General features: G+C 41.3%; 1 long non-coding RNA gene across 1 annotated transcript; it reads left to right on the forward strand.

The window, feature by feature from the left end:
* The first annotated feature begins 5631 nt into the window (after positions 1–5631).
* LOC129387402 (uncharacterized) lies at positions 5632–19438 on the forward strand. Its single transcript, XR_008614639.2, has 2 exons — positions 5632–6542; positions 17816–19438. It is a non-coding gene; the product is annotated as an uncharacterized lncRNA (long non-coding RNA).
* The last annotated feature ends 350 nt before the right edge of the window (positions 19439–19788 follow it).

Below are 19788 nucleotides of genomic sequence, written 5' to 3' on the forward strand. Positions count from 1 at the left end.
AACTGTGCAGATTGATGACATATAGTTTGATCTGGGAGCTAGCCCAATGCACATGTACCCAAAGGAAAAGGATTCACCTCTTAAATATGTGAAATGACGCCCAGGTAGGCACAGTAAATTTTCAAGTTTGTATGCTTCAGTGTTATGCTAGAAGAAAACGTTTTTTTAGTGTGTTGCTGATTCACAATTATATACCAACTATGCATATAGGAAAAGAATCTGCAATCTTTTAGGCTGCGTGTTAAAATACCATGTATACAAACCCAGGGAAAACATGGGGAAGGCGGGAAATGGAAATTCAAGACGATGAGCAAACCGAGAACCAGATGAAAGCAGGAGCCAACGTTTCAACAAGTGGACTTGTCTTCTTCAAGGTGACATATGCTTTCCTCGCCACAGTTACAGATATTAAGAATCAGTTTGGTTGATGCCCAGCCTGATACTCCGTGATTATACTGATAGATATGCATACAATTGTTTATCCTTTTTCTGTGGATTGAATTTCACCTACTAACAATTGAAAGATATCAGTCAACGTGTGATGCAAATAGTGTTGTACTTTGCGGAAGGTATGTATATATATATATATATAGCACCAGCAATTATGTTACGACCTTTGACGAGTCATGTGACGCGCTTGACACACCATGCTCGCCGCTGGGTTGTTGTGCTTTGAGTGCCACATGTATTTCTAAGCACAGGTTTGACCGATAAAGATTGAATGCTGTGAAGTGATGTTTCCAGTGCCTTATTCTACACTGTCACGACAACGCAACAATGCTCTGAAGTATATATTTATTGATTTGACAGCAAGAATTCCATAGACATTTTCTGTGGCATGAAGGAAGAAGATGCAGATATGGTAGCAGATCTGAATCATTCTTCTTCTTCTTATTATTATTATTATTATTATTATTATTATTATTATTATTATTATTATTATATACATATTATTAATGTATTAATCATTAATATACATCATTGTACTGTGTGGTAGTACAATATATAGTATACCGCTCAACACAGTCAGTGCTCAAAGTTAGCTAGGGCTCGAGAGAGTTCGGCCTCTCTTCCATTTTCTAAGCAGGGGTTCGGCCCCGTCTTTGCAGGTCAACTGTAGCACTGCGGCACCCATTCGACAAGCACTGTAGGTGATTTTATTGCCAATAGTGCCTTGTGAGGGGAAATTCCAACTCTCCAATTTTTGGAATAATGACTTAAATAAACAACAAATCGGTTTACTACCTCTGTCCAAGCGGCGTGATTATGAATGCCTTAAATTGTTGCATAATTCAAATAACACCCCACACTACTCATTAAAGAACAACTATCTGTCTCCTGATAATTTGAAACCTACTAGGAATAGCCACAAACTTAACCTTGCACCATTTCAACCTCATACTAACCTGTTTAAGTATAGCTTTCCTCATACAATTGAAAAACGGAACTTACTCCCAGGTGAAACTAGGTAAATTAGAAAAATTTTTGTATTTACTTGATTCATGCTGCGTTTATTATACTGATTGTATATTTTATATTGAAGTTATCATGTTTTTTAAGGCATTGAAGTTGATTTGTGCAGAAAAATATTTTGTTATATGCAATGTACAAACCCACTCCTGCGATAGCCCAATTGGACTACAGTATGTGAAAATAAAAATAAATAAATAAATAAGTGATTAATCAGTTGATAGGGCATGAGCAAAGATAGAGCAACAGCTATTGTCCTACTTCTGCATGCATTTCCCCAAGGCATTGCACATGACAGTCACCACCCTTAATGGCTCGACTAATTAAGATTCTTGGCACAGCTAGCATACTGTTTCATGAGTCAGTTGAGTGTGAACCTACCTGTTCGTGAATTATTGAAGGTTCACCTTGGTTTCTTAGTTTACAAATTAATTTTAATTCGTTTATTTTTGCATTACGAGTACAGTGCTATACCATGCATATACTTTGTACACTTTTGCCATAAGCAGGTGTGAAACCATGAAATATATTCTTGTAGTGCCCTGAGGTTCTAGGTCCTTCCGGCTCCCCTTATTACCACCGGTACCACTATAGCCGTTACCACCAGTGGTGCGGCCGGTATGTCGATCGATACCGCCGGAGTGCTTTATTGAGCGATATATGTGTGAACGTGACACGCGCGGCTTGCCCGTAAATCCGTTTCACTTGCGCGTGCCGCGTCAACAGAAACACGCCGCTTTTCTTTCTTTCTTTTTCTGGTGGAAATGGGGCACAACATCGAATAAACGAAGCTTTGCACAACACTTTTACAAACGGACAAACACGAAATAACAACCACTCTGACTCATCATTAACATGTCTAATTGACCAACGATTTGGCGGCTGTCCATTGTATTTGTTATGTTGTTAATTATGCTGTTTCTCACTGGTCAACCAAGCGAGACTGTACTAGTAATCATGCAAGCCGTTCGTTTTCTTGCATTTCGTGACTTGCTCGTCCGGCTCCTTTTGCCGACGAGAAGCAGCCTATTTCTCGCTTTATCCCCAGCAGCAATACTCTACAAAACGAAATATTGTCCCTCCATTTAAACCCCATACAACCAGGTTCAATGTCCTCGACATTGAGCCTCAATATGTAAGGAATATCGTTTAAAGGCCGCAGGCCAGCTGACAATGGACATAAATCGGAGGGACCGAGGGGCCAAAGAAACTAAACTAAAACATTGTTTGCCGTGAGTATTTTCTAAACAGCATGTGCCTTATATCTTAAATAAATAAATATAAAATAATCTAGACGGACATATGTTAGAACTTTGTTTCGTTTTGTCCATATTCAAACTCTTCTAGGTGGCGCCCCAACAGCTCATCGAAATGCACGCAGCGCGAATTCGAATCCACAGCGAGATTTGAGCGCGGGAAGCTGTTATGTGCCAGTATGCTGGGGTAGGCTTGACAACTCAAAATTTTCTATTTGTACTTACGAAGCAGCAGTATTTGACAGAAAAGAATAATACTTTGATGCTCTTCTCACGCCTACAAGCGAGGGCGGCGTGATTAACAACACAGCGTAATGCGCAACGGTGAACGCCAACGAACTGCGTGCCGCCACCAACCTGGACGAAGCATTTTGGTAAGCTCGTATTTTATTTCTTGTTTGCAAAGTTTGTCGCAGCGAACAATTTCTTTATTTCTAGAAGGATCGCATTTGACTTCGCTATCGCGAGTCTCACGCCATGAACAACGGCTTCTGCGATATCCAGAACGTATTGATGTGCTCAGTGCGCATGCATGATGTAAGACGATAGATTAAGCAGAACTGTGTAACCTCTATATCGTACAAGGGGGAGAAGGCGCGAAGATAATATGTCAGTTGAATAAAAAGGACACATCTCGTTTGTACGCGTCCTTTTGTTTTAGTTACTGTATATTTTGGTAATGTATCGTCATATGGTTTTACCAGCCATGGCCGGACTTGGTGCTCTCGTTCTCGCGTGCAAATGTCCCAGTTGGCTGAGGTGGCACTGTGAACAGCGCCAGGCAGGGCGCGATTCCCCCGGTTCTTGAGCCCCTGACCAAAAACTTATTTCTGGTATAGGAAAAATTTTCACCGCTGTGCACTGTACCCACCGTGGTTGCTTAGGGGTTATGGTGTTGGGCTGCTAAGCACGAGGTCGTGGGATCGATTCCCGGCCACGGCGGCCGCATTTTGATGGGGGCAGAATGCAGAAACACCCGTGTACTTTGATTTACGTGCACGTTAAAGAACCTCAGGTGGTCAAAATTATTTCGGAGTCCCCCCACTATGGCGTGCCTCATAATCAGATTGTAGTTTTGGCAAGTAAAACTCCATGATCTATTTTTTTACCTCTGCACTATGTGTTTTGAAATGTTCTCCCTTGTTGAAGCGTGTTGGTACAAGCCTTTACCGTAGTTTTAGCTTTAAGATTTGACCATATTCTCTCGGTGCGTAATGCCTTTATATACAACAACCGCGGATAGAAGCTGCGACTGTTTGAGATCGTAGCGCCTTTCCTCTAAGTTGTAGTGATTAGATGTCATTGGAAATGTGTAAGGTTGGAAATGCTTGTTTTCATCCTTCACATTCTAGAATACAAATTTATACTAGGGTAATTAAAACTTGCAAAATGCAGTGTGAAACTTCATACTAAACTTTATTTATTAAAAGAAAATAAACAATATTTTCAATGTCCCTTTATAATAGCATCATTGTGCACTGTGGAGGTGAACTGGTTCGAAGGCACAAACTGACTGAATGGATTCTTGTCTTGCTTTAGCATAACTCAGTTTGAGTATGGAAGAAAAAGTACAGGTGACAGGATGAGCACTAACTTCTAACTGGTCTTATTCCACGACCCTACTGCACATTATATGCGCCGCTCATAGCACAGATGAGAAAAACAACTGAAACAACAACCTTACAAGAAGCAGACGGCTGCAGTTCACTGAAAACGTGCCGACCAACTTAGAAAGTAAAGTTCCTTGCCTGATAAAGATAAGGAGGGTGTACTCATGCACACCCTAACGTATTTGGCAATGGCATTAGCCTGATCAGTAATCTCGCGCATCAGTTGAATGTTACTGCATCCTATGATGACACATTCTTTAAAAAATCTAGTTTGCATCCACAAGTCTTGCAATGCATGGCAAGGGGCCTACTTCGTTAACTTTTATGAAGGTTGTAACTATGCTCGCCCAAGCAATCGTTGATACTGCATCAGAACGGCAAGTTGGGCCAGTTGGTTGGGATTCATACTAAGGTTTGTTACAGCACAACCTAAGACAAGGACAACAGAAGCTACAAAACAGCGCCGTGTCATCATTTTGTACCTTCTGTTGTCCTTGTCTTAGGTTGCGCTGTAACAAACCTTATTATGAATCATTGATACCCCTTCCCGTCTGTCTAATGTAGACGCCCTTGCACAACAAGGGAAACTTGTATACCATAGCTCAAGTGCAGTTAACATGCCCGTTCATGTCTTTTTTCCAACCAGTGTGTCAAAACAGATATAAAATACTCGCAAACATGCAATGACCACTACGTCACTTCACATTTATTCTGCGATATTCTGCTATCTCAACTGCAGGTTGCCAAGAATGAAAAATTACCAGAGTGCACTACTCGAATTGTGTTCACTGTATCTGATGAGTGTCTTGATTTACCTAATCGATGAGATGTCAGTGAAAAGCTTTGTATGATGGTTACAAATGGCCGGTAACAGCATTTAAGACAGCCTAGGATTTGTGAAGGCACGAGAATGAAAGCCCGTGAAATAAATAAAAGGTGAAAATAAACTGCCCTTACCATGACAATGCTTCTGCGCACTATTGCATCAATCTTTACAAAAACTTTGTCAAATAGGGGCACTGGGAAAGAGCAGCTGCAGTTTTTTCTCGACATGTCAGCAGTTTTTGGCGTGCAAGTACACTCCCTACCAAATGCGAAGTAGCGCGATCTTGGTAACAGTTCGCTTTGCGAACCTTTACAAGACTGTGCCCCAGGTTTGCACATTCATAATATATGCAGTGCACTGATGACACTGTTTCCGTCTGAGACCACTTATATTACTGATGCGGAGCGCATTGTCACGTGAATTTCTAAAAAAAAATTCGCTTGTTTGGTTTTTTTTTGTCGGAAAAAAAAAAGACCACACATGAACTAGGTTGTTGTAACGCTGTTATCGGTCATTTCTCGGCGTATTCCACAACCTTTGCATTGGCACCATATTCGATAAGTAAGGAAATAAACATTCATTACAACTACATATTAATTGCTTGTTCACAATGGAAAAAAAAACTTGAGTAGCACAAACATAAACCTATCAACATAGAATGGGTGATGTTCACGGAAAGCACTCATTAATTTTTTTCTTGGCCACAGTTAGTTGTCACATCCAGTATGTAATTTAATGGTGGTTTCCGAGAAACCTGTACAGGTCTCCTTCGTAGCTTCATGCTAAAGTAGGGTGGGTGAAAATTTTTCCTGTCGTGAATTTTACTTGCCTTGCAGGCTTCCACAGAACTGATCTGCCATAATCAAATAGTGCTCTGTAAAGTAAAATAAGGAACACCTTTTCTTCATATACCTGTATTTCACTCATTGACCTTTACCAAGCTACTCATGTAAACATGTATTTACTGCTCGAAAACGGGCAATTCATGCTCCAGTGTGTCAAATTTGCCACCTCCCAGAGCTGCTCCAAAACTTCTTTGACTGCTTCCATCCCTGTATGAGTGGCCCATATAATGTTTAATGAAATTATCACTGGCATCCCAGAAACTTCAACATTTAACATCCGCCTGCCAAAGTGCCTACATCTCAACATTTTGGTTAGAACTGATCACTTTATTTGCTGCAGGACTGAAGCTGTCTTGATATCTACAATACATTGGACACTACATGCAGGATTATGAATGGATACCTGAACACTGCTTGAAGGAGCAAGCTCTACACCATCACTTATGCTCCTTTCCATGGGTTGGCAAGAGGAACCGTGGCACGCAACTCTACAGGCACCTGTGCTCTTCACTACCTTCGGAGGAGAGATGCATTGGTATGCTGTACATATATTTGACTGTGGGTTCCAGCTGCATCTCTTGCATTGTCATTCGATGTGCAGGTAGAGGAGTTGCCTATTGGGCGCACATGTTGGTTAACGATACAAAAAGGAAGGTGCTTCTTTGAATACCGATGACCCTGTCCTCCACTTATTTATTTTAATTTTCTTGTTACCTTATCTTTGCTGATTATATAAAGGTCGCAGGCAGTTAAGCCAAGAAAAGCGTTGGTGTAATTAGCTGTGGTTGAAATTGAAATGTAGAAAATATTGAAAGAAAGTCATGAAAGCAGACAAAAGGACCTTGTCTCTGGTGGTGACTGAACCCACAACCTTTGCAGTACACACGCGATGCACTACCAGTTGTGCTAACTTGGGTATTTATGGTATTTATGCCCTGGGAGTGTTAGCCAGCGCCATTTAGAGCCATGGTGGGCAGATGTGGAACATCTTTTTTTGCACGATGGTGTCGCGTAACACCTGAACTGAAGAGAGCAGGCATGTGGCTAATAAACCCATGCATGCTACCTAAAGGCATCAAGGCTATGAGGTCTCAAACCCTCGCATGAATGAATGAGAAGGAAAACGGGCTTCACTTTTTAAAAATCATGACCATATAAAGCCAGCAGGCAATGAAGCCAAGAAAAGCATAGGGGTAACTAGCTGCGGTTGAAACTGAAATGTTGAATTGGCTCTGCGGCCATCTATCAAATTTCACCGCAATGCATTATCATAACTCAATGGGCAGCACGTTTAAAAATTATAATTCAGAAGACTGCCAGAATTTCAACAAATGAGCAGTTAGCAAGAATGATAGTGTATGCCCTTCTAATATTCTTCGTATTTATGGCACTTATTCGTAACTTTTCCGCTGTGTTATATCAGTGTTTTAATTCGGACCAAAACTGTGCTATAATGTAGCAAAGAGGTTACGGTCTAGTGGCGTAAATGTGCATGTTAATAAGAGGGCAAATCGCCTTAACGTTAACTGAGAGTTGTTTAAACTTGGGCAGCCTTCCGAAATATACTTTTTTTGAAGTTGCTGTCCATTGAGTTACACTGGTGCACCGTGTCATGCGAGCTACTGCAACGAGATGGCGCTATGTACACGGTCATGTAAGATGCGGAACAACGCCTCTGGGAGAGCGGACCAGACCGTGTAAGCTGAGCCGGCATGTAGCCGTACTTGTTTTGCATACACAACCTAGTAAACAGTTCCCAGTTAACACTTACGTTTTGTCAATCACGTATGCTCGTCACCCGACCATGACATGGAGGCAACGGTGGGATACTCGACAACGCTGTGAGAAATGCACCACGCAAGTAGAAGTCTACACCTACAGCGCACTGCGGTGAATACGAAACTTTGCTACCCATGGCTTCACCTACAGTGTCCACAGCCCAGCACGCAGCTCCACTAAACTCGTTCGTCGTCAAACTGCTGGAAAAACTTGATTTTCGGCAGCCCGAGGAGTAGAAACGGTGGCTCACGAGAAGGGAGTGCTATAGAGCTATCTCCATACTAAAGACGACGATGACGAGACGCAGGTGAACACACTCATTTATGCCATGGGTCGTGAAGCCAAAGACGTCCTAGCCTTGCTCAGGCTCTGTGATGCTGAGAAACGCGACTACAACACAGTAATGCAACTGTTCACAAAAAATTTCCTGACACGGATGAACATGATATACGAGTGTGCAAAGTTCAACAGCCAGAAGCAAGACGTGCATGAGACAGCCGATATGTTCATCACCGAACTCTTCAGGCTAGCTGAAGCCTCTAGTACAGCGCCCTGAAAGAGGAACTGATCTGTGATAGACTCGTGGTCGGTCCCACAGACACGTAGGTAAGTGAGAAGCTGCAACTTAATGCTGAGCTTACTCTGGAAGCCGCTGTCAACGCTGCTCGCAACATGGCAACAATCAAACAGCAGCAAAAGGACCTACGGCCACAGCTACAATCACTTGAAGCTGTAGACACCATGCACAGCTTCTCGAAGAGCAAAGGAAAGTCAAATAATTCTCGTAAAAACCAGCGTGACCAAACTGCGCTGACATGCAAGTGGTATGGCTCAACAAGACACCTATGGTTCACCATCACACACTATGTGCACAGCGAATGGCAAAAAATGCAGTGCCTGCAGTAAAAAGGAACACAGCTGCCATATGCTTTTCCGCTTCCAAAAAGCAGAACAAAAAGCACATACCAAGCTGTTTTGGAAGAGGTTTACTTGGACAATTAACTGACCAACAGGATCCTGGGCCATGAAAAATCAATGTGATGGTCAATGGCTTCAAGGTAGACACTGGTGCAGATGTGACTGCCATGCCAACAAGCCTCTACGACGAACAAGTCACGGGAAACCTGAAGCAAGCAAAAGAACAGCTGCTCGGACCGGGCAGGACCAAAAAAAGCAACAGTTAGACTGCTACCGTGTGCTGAAATGGCTGGTTGTGTCAAGAACAAATTTATGTAATAGACAAGCTGCATGACGCACTTTTTGACGTCCCCCCGCAATCAAATCCTTCAATGTCCAACCAAGTCTCCTAGAAGTAGCGGAGTCAAAAGGCAAGGTCAGCGACCCAGCCAACATTTTATGCCACTACCTCCACCTGGCTACAGACCTGGGCCTGCCTTCTCAGGACCGATTACAGTATATCGCTACTCCCTGATGCCAAGCGGCGTGCTATTATGTACTCGGGGCGAGTACCTCTGCCCATGTTGCCGAGTGTCCAAACGTGAGTTGGAGAGAACGGAGAGCCTGGGTGTCATCATAAAGGTCGAAGAGACCACAGAGTGGCATGCACCTATGGTAGTGGCTAAAAATAAAGGAGGCGAGCTTCAAATCTGCAGTGACTTTGGAGGGTTAAAATAGAACATTCTGTGAGAATGAGTCTTAGTGCCCACCATCAATGATTGCCTGGCCAAACTCACCGGAGCTGCCTGGTTTAGCAAACTTGATGCTATAGCCGGATATTGGTTACTGGTTACCCGAGTCCCAGAGGTACAACACCTTCCTGGCACCAATTGGCCATTTTAAGTTCCTCCGATTGCCCTTCAGAATTTCCACAGCAACTGAATTTTTCCACAGGGAAATGCTAAGACTGCTAGAAGGCCTGGACGGCCAAGCATGTCTGCAAGACGACATAATAGTGTTTGGCCGCACGAAGGCAAAACATGATGCACGACTGCACAAAGTACTTCAGCACCTGCAAGAAGCTGGCATCGCCCTAAACGCAGGAAAGTGTGTACTAAACCAGCAGTAAAAAATCGGGCCCCTTGGTTAACCCCCTTCTCGTTCATTACATAACGAGGGTCTCGAATCTGGCAACATTGGTGCCTTCAGGTACTACGTGTGGGTTTATTGACCAGTTGCCTTCACCCAAAAAGATCACATACTCGTGATGCCTGCGACAGAAAGGATGCTCTACATCTATTGCCAAGGTTTGTGAGTGGTGGCACTGGCTAACAATCCCAGGGTTAGTTCTAGTAGTAACATAAATACCCCAGAAAATAGATGGGAAGACGGTGCTGTGGTAGCTCGATCGGTAGAGCATCACACACGTAATGCGTAGATGTGGAATCGTTCCCCACCTGCGGGAAGTTGTTTCTTCATCCACTTTCAGTTCCATTAAGCTATAATTTCTTTATTTCAATTAGTAAGTACAAGTAATTTTCCCTGTGTTGTCCTTGGTGCCTTTGTTTGTTGGCGTCTTATGATTATTAAAAATCGGGCCCCTCAGTTAACCTGCTTTCTTCTCGTTCATTACATAACAAGGGTCTCGATTCCGGCAACATTGATGCCTTCAGTTGGCATGTGGGGCTTTATTGACCAGTTGCCTTCACCCAAAAAGATCACGTACTTGTGATGCCTGCAGCAGAAAGGATGTTCCACATCCACCGCCTGTGTGCCATGTTTTCTAAGAAAGCAGGAACTATTCATATAATCTCTCTGGAAGTTCATAAAAGAGGGGGAGGGAGGAAAGATTGCAAAGAAGGGAACAGGGTCAAACAAATTGAGGTGTAGCAACCTGTGTAAACCGAAAGCAAAAAACATTCATACACATACTTGTGAGAAATACAAAAAAAAAGAATAATTACACAGTCATTCTTTGATATTAAAAGAGCTTCTGATATCAGTTGTGAATTCATGTTTCTACTTCTGCCAAGAATATATTTCAAGTTGTGGATGACAAGTGCATGTGTTACAATGCTCACCTACATTGGTCTTACTTTGTTTTTATATTCTGCAAATGTTCTCTTGCCCTTTCATCAGTGCAGCGTCCAATTTGGCTTGTGTAGAGCTTACCAGAAGTAAGAGGTTATTTGGTAAACCATTCCAATGGCACAATTCATGAACGGTGTTGCATGCCTTTTGTTAAAAGCAGCTGTATTTTTACACTCAAGCGTGGGAAAAAAGCTTAGATGGCTTCTTCGGAACCAGCAGCACGAATGGGGCCCCATATTTGTCATTAACCTTCTTCAGTGAGTGCAACTGCTGTGCTCATGAGGCAGTGCCTCTGGCTGCTTCAAACTGTGCACTGTTACCTTGGCTGGTTTCCACTCCTGAAGTTTTCGCAGTAGGGATTCTGAGATTCCGATGATGAGTGTGAGGGAGGCCAGCTGTTATGAACATGCCAACGTGAGCACAAAATCTATTGCGCCTTGTGTTAATACACATTTTTAGAGCCTATTCAAGGCACATTGGGCAATTGTGGGCTTAACATGGATTTAGGCTGGTTCATACAGTAGCTAACCTTTCTTTGCTCTTAGTTGGTAACTTCAGGAAACATGCGTTAGGGTGAGCATCAAATGTTTGCCTAAGATATGCAGCATATTGTCAATGGGTTAATGAAGTTGAGTCTGACGAAGTCTTGTCCGGTTAGCAAGAGTCAAGGGAAAAAACAGAACTGACACCGACCAAAGTGAAAAATTATTTAAAGACACGTGGGAGCCTTGCTTACAATGCTTTCACCATGCGTGTCTCATGTGTAAAGGTTAGTCCTTTTCCGTGCCCATTAAATACATTTCAAATGTTATCTACCGTATTCTCATGTGTCATATTAGAGTTAGGTTGTAAAAGAATTAAGATATCGATGTATGTAAAAACACTTATAACGACGGCGTTGTCAAATATCTAGCGATATAATGTCACAAAGCACAGGAGCATTGCGATTATCACATCTCAAAACCCCTACTGCAAAAGCTTAAATTCCAAATGCAATGAAGTTTCACTTTGGCTATATTGGTAATAAATTAGTAGTAAATACTACTGTAGTGATCTTGGCAAAGCTGCGGGGCTGGTATCTAATTTTCTTTTTGATATTCTTTTAATACTGTATTAGCAGACGACACATGAACCTGGTGGTTAGTGGCTATGACGAGAGTCCACATCGCCTCCAGGTTTTTATCACTGCAGGCAGCTGCAGGTGGTCCCTTATCTCGTAGGCCACACTAAGGTGCCCTGCAATCTAAGTCATGCCTCACTGCCAGTTACTGGTAATTGTGGCATTCATTTCAGTCTCGGTATCAAGATTGCTAGAATGCTGTTTTGTATTTACACTGTTTGAATCATTTTTTTATGCAGCCCTAACTTTTGTTGTAGTTGGGCTTTAAGGGCTGTAAAACAGCAAAAGCCAGCAGTGCGCACACTTTAAAGCAGCTGAAGCAGCTGGAAGTACTGCCTCATGAGCACCAAGTGATGCACTCACTGCAGAAGGTTGCTGACAAGCATGGGCTCTGAGTTGGGCTGTTTGGTGTTGCGCTGCCAAGCCTGATGGTGGATAATCAAATTGTAGCTGTGGCAGCTGCATTTTGATAGGTGTGAAATGCAAAAATGCATGTGTGTTTTGCACTGTATGCACAGTAGAGTAACCAAGGGGGTCAAAATTATTCCAGAATCCCTCGTACTTCATGCCTCATAATCATATTGTGGTTTTGGCAAATAAAACTACAGAATTTGGTTCAATATATTAGTTGGTGCCCTTTGATGTTCCAGTTCTCTAATTTTCTTGCTTATAAAAGCTCTGTTCTTGGTATAAATGATGAATTTGTTATTACAAAAGGCTAACCTTTAATCTAACTTAACTCATTAATTTCCTTTAGTGTCCCTTTTCCATGCATTAAAAGCATGGAACACTAATACTTTTGCATTAATTTTTATTTGACTCGTGCTCAACAGCTAGATGCCATAGAAGAGAACTACTACCATGGGCTTCAAGTTGATAGGTTGCCGTATAAAAGCTTCTTTTCTTTTAGAGATAAAAACACCTGAGCCTAGTTTTCTGTCATTATATAGACTATTGAGATAGGCAAACACCACTTGCATGATAGATCAGTGATTAGTTATGTGTTCAGTTTTTGCCCCCGCCCCAAAAAAAGAAAGTGAACTTGTGGGATCGTTCTCCACCTGTGGCAAGTTGTTTTTTCATCCACTTTCATTTTGATTAATTTATCATTTCGTTATTTCATTTATTAAGCTCAAGTAATTTCCCCTATGTTGTCCTTGGTGTTTGTTGGCTTCTTAGATATTACTAGTAAAAATTGGGCCCTCGGTTAACCCTCTTTCTTCTCATTTATTACATAACGAGTGTCTCGAATCAGGCAACATTGATGCCTTCAGGTAGCATGTGTGGGTTTATTGACCAGTTGCCTTCACTAAAAAAAGATCACGTTCTCGTGACGCCTGCGGCAGAAAGGATGTTCCATGTCCGCCGCCAAGGTCTGTGAGTGGTAATGCTGGCTAACACTCCCAGGGTTCTACAAGGAAACATAAATACCCAAGAAAGTGGATCGGTAAACGGCGCCGCGGTGCTCAATTGGTAGAGCATCGCATGCGAAATGCAAAGGTTATGGGATCGTTCCCCACCTGTGGCAGGTTGTTTTTTCATCCACTTTCATTTCCATTAATTTGTCGTTTCATTATTTCATTTATTAAGCTCAAGTAATTTCCCCTATGTTGTCCTTGGTGTCAGTGTTTGTTGGCTTCTTATGATATGACTAATAAAAATCGGGGCCCTCGGTTAACCACCTTTCTTCCTGCAATAACATGTTTCATGGAGGATAACAAAAGCACGCTTGACTTTCTTTAAAAAAATATGCTTCATGTAGACAGTTTCTGCGTCCTTGTCTGTTTGCAACCTAAAAACATGAAAAACAGCTAGTAAAAGGCAGCAGAAAATTTTAAACGAACTGCTGATATTGCAGTAATAAAAACTTTTCACAAAGAATAGCTAATAAAAATATTTTAGAAATTTCAGTGGTTTTCTGAAAATAAAATTGGCATGGAAAAGGTTAATCTTGTATGGGGCACTAAGAACAGTAGTAAAACAAATTAGTCACCTAACGCAATCTGTGTAATGAATTGAGGATAAGTGCTCTATAAAAAATTACATGTTTTCGATGAGAGATGGTGATTATTTTTCGACACATGTCGATCTTTATTTGCTAATGTGGAAAACCACAATCACTTCCCTCAGCTCTGTCAGGGCTCTGCAACTAACCTCGTGCTGGAAGATAGGGAAACACCCACGGCTCATATGTTCAGCCATGTGGCTACTGTAGTTATTTGTGCAAGTTCTGGGTTCACCCACTCCCTCATTGAAACATTGATACTGATTACGGTTACTAATACTCGTTTCCATCCAGGAGCAAAATCAGCTTGTAGTTGATGCTAGTCCTGTTGACAGGTCTTTATCCTTGTTTCTTCATGCTATCATACTTCTAAGAATAAATAATCTTGCATACTATTGCTAAAAGCTGGGAGAGTTGGTTACTGGCATTAGGAAACATAGTTACTACACTATAAGATGAAACACATGAAATGCACAGGATGAGCACTACACATGAACTTGTTTTAGTACATGAGTGCGATTATATGCATGCATGAAATGCTCAAATTTGCAGCAAAATTTGACTATACATGACATATAAGATACATCACTCATTCTATTTTGCATGTACCGTACATCTTTTTCAAGTAATCAATGTTTATATTCGAGATTTCAATAGAAGGTGTGCTATTGCATTTATCGGTTTGTCTGGGAAGGCCCTTATATATCAGTGTGCAATTTTAGCCTTACATTTTCTGAGTATGTTGTGCTGCTGTATTTTGCCATGTATTGACATATTTTACAATGTCCTGCAAGTGTTTCAGGCCTTGCTAACACGCTAACCTGCGCAGAATGCTCAGCCTGTCTTTGAGGCACCTTTGAGTGCCTTTAATGCCTTCAGCAGCAAGTGTTATACCCGTCACACGAGCATGCCAAAGGTCCTTTGAAGTTAAGGAGCATTGAGCTTTCAAAGACATTAGTTTAACGGATATATGTCGGTGCTACATGGTCTCCAGGTAGTCTCCGTTGAAGCTTTTAACAGAAACCGCAATGTATCCTTAGCGCTACCATCACCTTGAAAGTAATAAAAAAATATGGCCCAATGCGTATTATAATAAACTTGTCACATTTTTTTCAGCAACATTTATTTTTCCTAATACATAGAAACATCAAAACAAAATGCACACATAGTAAAGGCATTACTTTATCACAAACAAATGTATTTATTGTAATGATGGCCACCATGTGTACCGCTTCGTACACAGCACATTGGCGTCGATTATTCATTGTTGCCTTTGCTTCAGCTGCTTTGTTTCATTTGTTGTGGCTAGGTAGCGGTAGGTACACGTAAATGCTGTAAAAACTAAAAAAACAAAAGTGACAAGGAAAGATGTGCAGAAAAAAGCCAAGGAGACTGGGATGCCTAGCAGCCACTAACCAAAGAACCAAATCGCACATGGCAACCGTGTTGTGTCGAGGTTGCTGCTGACGACAGGCCGTGCCGGTGTTGCTGTACCGGCGCTTTCATGATGGAGATTGCGGGTGTCCCGAAAGTGTTTAGTACTTTAGTAACAGTATTCAGTACTTATAAGCTCGTTCTGAAGAGGTGAAAATTGAACTTCCATATTTTTAGAATATTTTTTCTACTGTCAGACGCCCTCTAGGCTTGGGAGTATTCCCTTGAGGTTTCAAAGGACGAACGCGCACTCCTTTGACTCAAAGCCCCCTTCCAGTAGGGCTCCTTTGCTGTGCCTGTGTGACAGTGCACATTCTCCCTTGAAGTAAAGGATCTTTGGTTCAAAGGACTTTGAAAGTGCCCGTGTGACTGGGGTATTATGTAGGATAGACCAGGATTTGTGGTAATGGCAGGCTGCAGGAGCATTGTGCACAGATGTAGGTGGTAACAGCATCTGGATATCTCACAAAACATTGCAACACATGCCAAACTGTGCCAAACTGTGACTGTACACATGCACTTTGCAAATATAAGGCAGGGAAGTGCAGATTTGTATACTAGGTCTTTTCCATCCAAGAAACCAATAACTGCATTAACAAACCTCCTACAGGGGTCTTGAATAAACAAGTTGGTTACTTGAACAATATGATGTATGACATGGGTGCATCATGAATCACATAGTTTATATGTCATGTATTGTGAAATTTCCTGCGAATGTGTCGTTTTTATGTATGTAATCATTGTTTAGTGAGGTTGCTTGATGTCCAGCACCCATTCTCTGCATATCATGTTGGTATTTTGTTTTGTCTTGGAACTGTAATTATGTTTCATAAAACCTTACATTGCTAAAATTAAACTTTGGGGCAGTTTGGTCTTTTCATCCACATTCTTGTTTTTGTCATTTCCCTTACCATGCAAGCATTTTTCTGGAGCACTTGCAGTATTTCGTCATGCTCTTGCGTTTACAAGCCAGATGTCTGTCTCTGAACAGCTCAAACCACTTGTAGCATGCAAATCTGATGCATCCTCAATAGAACTCCATAGTGAACGTATTGCTAAAATATTTTTCAGGGGATGAAGCACTTCTATAACTACCGAGTTTTGCAGCAATAAAGAAGCAGAATGCTTGCATCTGTGTAATCTATATATAATATTTTCTTTGTATCATCTTTTATCTGACTGTCTGTCAGCATGGTAACATTGTATATTATCTTCTTAACATTCATGAGTTCCAAATAGCTACTATAATCTTTTTGTCCTCACATTTTCTGCGATATCCTTCACCGGAAGGACAACTAGCAGTTCACTTGATTTACCACTTACAGGCAACAAATTAACCATAATAGTAGTGTCATGCCTATTGCTTAAAAGCTCCTAAACGATTTTGCACATCTGAAAGTTCCTTGAATTCATGCAAGCAGGTGCTGCTTATATGATGGCTGAATGCTCATGTGATTGGTTTTTAGGCCAATGTGAAAGAAAAACCCCAGTACCTATGTGTTGCTTTATGATGTTGACCTGTATTTATTATTACATTGGTGAACTGTGTGTGCACTCTGAAGATATGCACATTACTGCGGGTGTTTTGTATAATCTGTGTATAATACAACATATATTATCAAGAACACATTCATTTTATTAGTTTTTGGTAATATGTTGTCATGATTTCCTTTCATTGTCAGTGCTGCAAGGCGTCCTAATACCTAATTAAAGAGCTTCTGCAGATAGAAAGAGTTGATTCAAAATTTCAGAAACTTTTAATCACTGCAGCTATAGTTTTTAATATAAGCTTTCTTCACTACAAAATGGGGGCTCCTAAATTGGTTATTTGCGCCTATAAACCACCCGAGCTGGATGAAAATACTTTTCAGAAATTGCTCGAAAGTCTATTATACTTAAGTCAGAATAAGAAGATACTCTTTGCAGATAAAAAACATTAATGGTCTATCTCACATAATGAAACATTCTGGAAGGCCTCGTGGTCATTCACAGAAACACTTGTTTTGTAGCTTTGTCAGTGCCGTGATGTTTCAACCTTAGCCTACAAGATAACGATACTCACACCATGTGAAATTTTCGCGAAGTATTCTGTTTGTGCATTCTGCGACTTAAAAGGAAGAGGTCCGGACACTGACCAAAATGGTTTAAAGTACTTATTTGAATTTTTGAAGTTATTTGAATTTATTTGAATTTGAAAACGTAAAAAACTATTTTAAACATTTTGGTCGGTGTCTGGACTTCTTCCTTTTAGTATGCATCATCCTGACCAGACGGGCTTTCGTCCTACTCTCCACTTCATCCAGTCTGCAACTGTACAATGGGCTGTGATTTTTCCAAAATCTGAGGTGGCCAAGATGCACTTGGAGTGGTAGCATTGAATGGCCCAGCACTGTTGAATAATTGGTGATGCTATGTTTAAATATTCATGCGGTGTCTGTTTGCAATACAATAGTACATAATCTATTTACGTTTGGTTTTCCAGAATGCTCCCTATCATGCACTGCCATCTCAACAGTACCATGGCTTTTTGTGTGGATTCCTTCCCTTTTGAAGGCCACCACTGTTTGCACAGCATCACAGCCTGCCTGCCTTGATCTTGCGGAAGAAGAAAATACTAAATGCCTATTTTTTGAAATGCATGCATGGCTCCATGCAACACCACCTGTCGTCGGGGTGTTAAGGCTTTTTGCAGAGAAAATGTAATGACGCCTTATGTGTGCCCTGGTGGCAAAGTGTTTGCCTCTTTGCCTGTGTAAAAATTTCACACTTATGGATACTGTTAAGGGTTCCTGTATCATATTTTCTTTCACATCCTAAGAAATTTTTGTTTCATTATAAAACTAAAAATTATAGTTGAATTGCTGCATTGTGTGATATGCAATATTCAGCTGAAGGTGATCAGCAGAGGTCGAACAAGTGTTATATCAGGTGGAGAAATTTTTTTGAGAAGTGGACTTCTTCGTTAGGGTAACAACAGTTTTCCTTGGCAGTATTTATATAGTTCACTTTTCTCCACTCCATGGATGTCCAGCAAAATGAGTGAGTGCATAGAGAAGGTGAGGTAAGTGTAAATGCTCAACATGGGGGTTTAGTTGGGGTAGCAAGGTGTGTAGAAGTATGGGAGTTTGGCAGGTTGCTGGCACCAATTTCTATGAGTGATCTTGTTGTTTGTGTCTATGTCAGTTATATAATGCGAGGCGTCTTCTGAGGCCAGAAATTTTGAAAAAAAACTCCTTATATTTGTGGAAATTCAGTATGTGCCCCTGGGGCTACTACGAGCACTTGGGGCCACTGGGTAGATGCAGCTCTCCAATGAACTTTTTTGACACAAACTTGTGTATGTACACTGGGTGTGTGCCACTGCATATGTGCCACTCTTTAATGAACCTCTTTTATGCTGACTTAGGTCATGGGGCATCACAACACAAACCTATGTAGTGACATCTGTGTATGCAAGTAAGTGTGAGCTGGAATTGTCTGCTTGGATTTTCTTTCCCTGACGACGACTAGTCCCCTTGTTGAATTAACTTCAGCCTGAGATATCACCTGTTTGTCTACTGTTATCACATTATGCCCATTTTGCTGTGAACTTGTGATGTTCTCTAGCTGGCAAGCTTGAATTTCAGGTACTGCACGCTAAGGAAATTGATTCAGAGTGGGTGGTACCACCTCTGCTTTTTCTTTGCAGCTGTGTGTTACATGAGAGAATAAGTTGTACGTAGATGTCTATTAGAAATAGCATAGGTATTCAAATGTACTTTCATTATGTTCTAGGTCATTGGTGCTGTCTGGCCTCCTTTGCATCATTTTTTGTAGCATGCTCTTTACATGCAAAAACAAATGTGGCCTGTTCTAATGCTTGCAAGGACTGCCCAATAGCTCATGATGCTTTGAGCCGCTGAATTTCAGTCTTGGCTGCACTTGTGGATTTTCAACTGTACTGAAGCTTGCAATATGCTTGAATTTCCTGTCAAACTGGTTTGCTTGTTTGTATCCAATTTATTGAATTATTTCACTTTCATTATGCTAATAGTCATTGATTGTACTATCATGCTGGCACATTTGATTCTGGAACTGCAATAAATTTCGACATTTTATTGCTTTGTCATGGTTTTTGCACTCGTCAGACACAATCTACTAAACACACACACAAAAAGAACTCCCTTCAACCTCGTAAAATTCACAAAAAGTGCATAATAAACTCCCAGACCTACCTGTAAAAGCTCTAATAAGGAGCTAAAATGCACTCCCAAAACATCTGTTTAAAACTCCCTTAGTAAACAGCCCCCTAAAGCTGTAAAAATTCACTCCCAAGCATTCTCCTATATGTTCCCATAAAAAGCAAAAATCGAACTCTCAAAACTATCCATAAGTGCTCCCTTAAGCAGAGCTCCCAAAATATGGGAACGGTTGCTCCCAGGTTTACACCTAAGCACTCCTACAAGGAGGTAAAAT

The sequence above is a fragment of the Dermacentor andersoni genome, chromosome 2, assembly GCF_023375885.2.
Source record: "Dermacentor andersoni chromosome 2, qqDerAnde1_hic_scaffold, whole genome shotgun sequence".
In the NCBI taxonomy this organism is placed as follows: Eukaryota; Metazoa; Arthropoda; class Arachnida; order Ixodida; family Ixodidae; genus Dermacentor; species Dermacentor andersoni.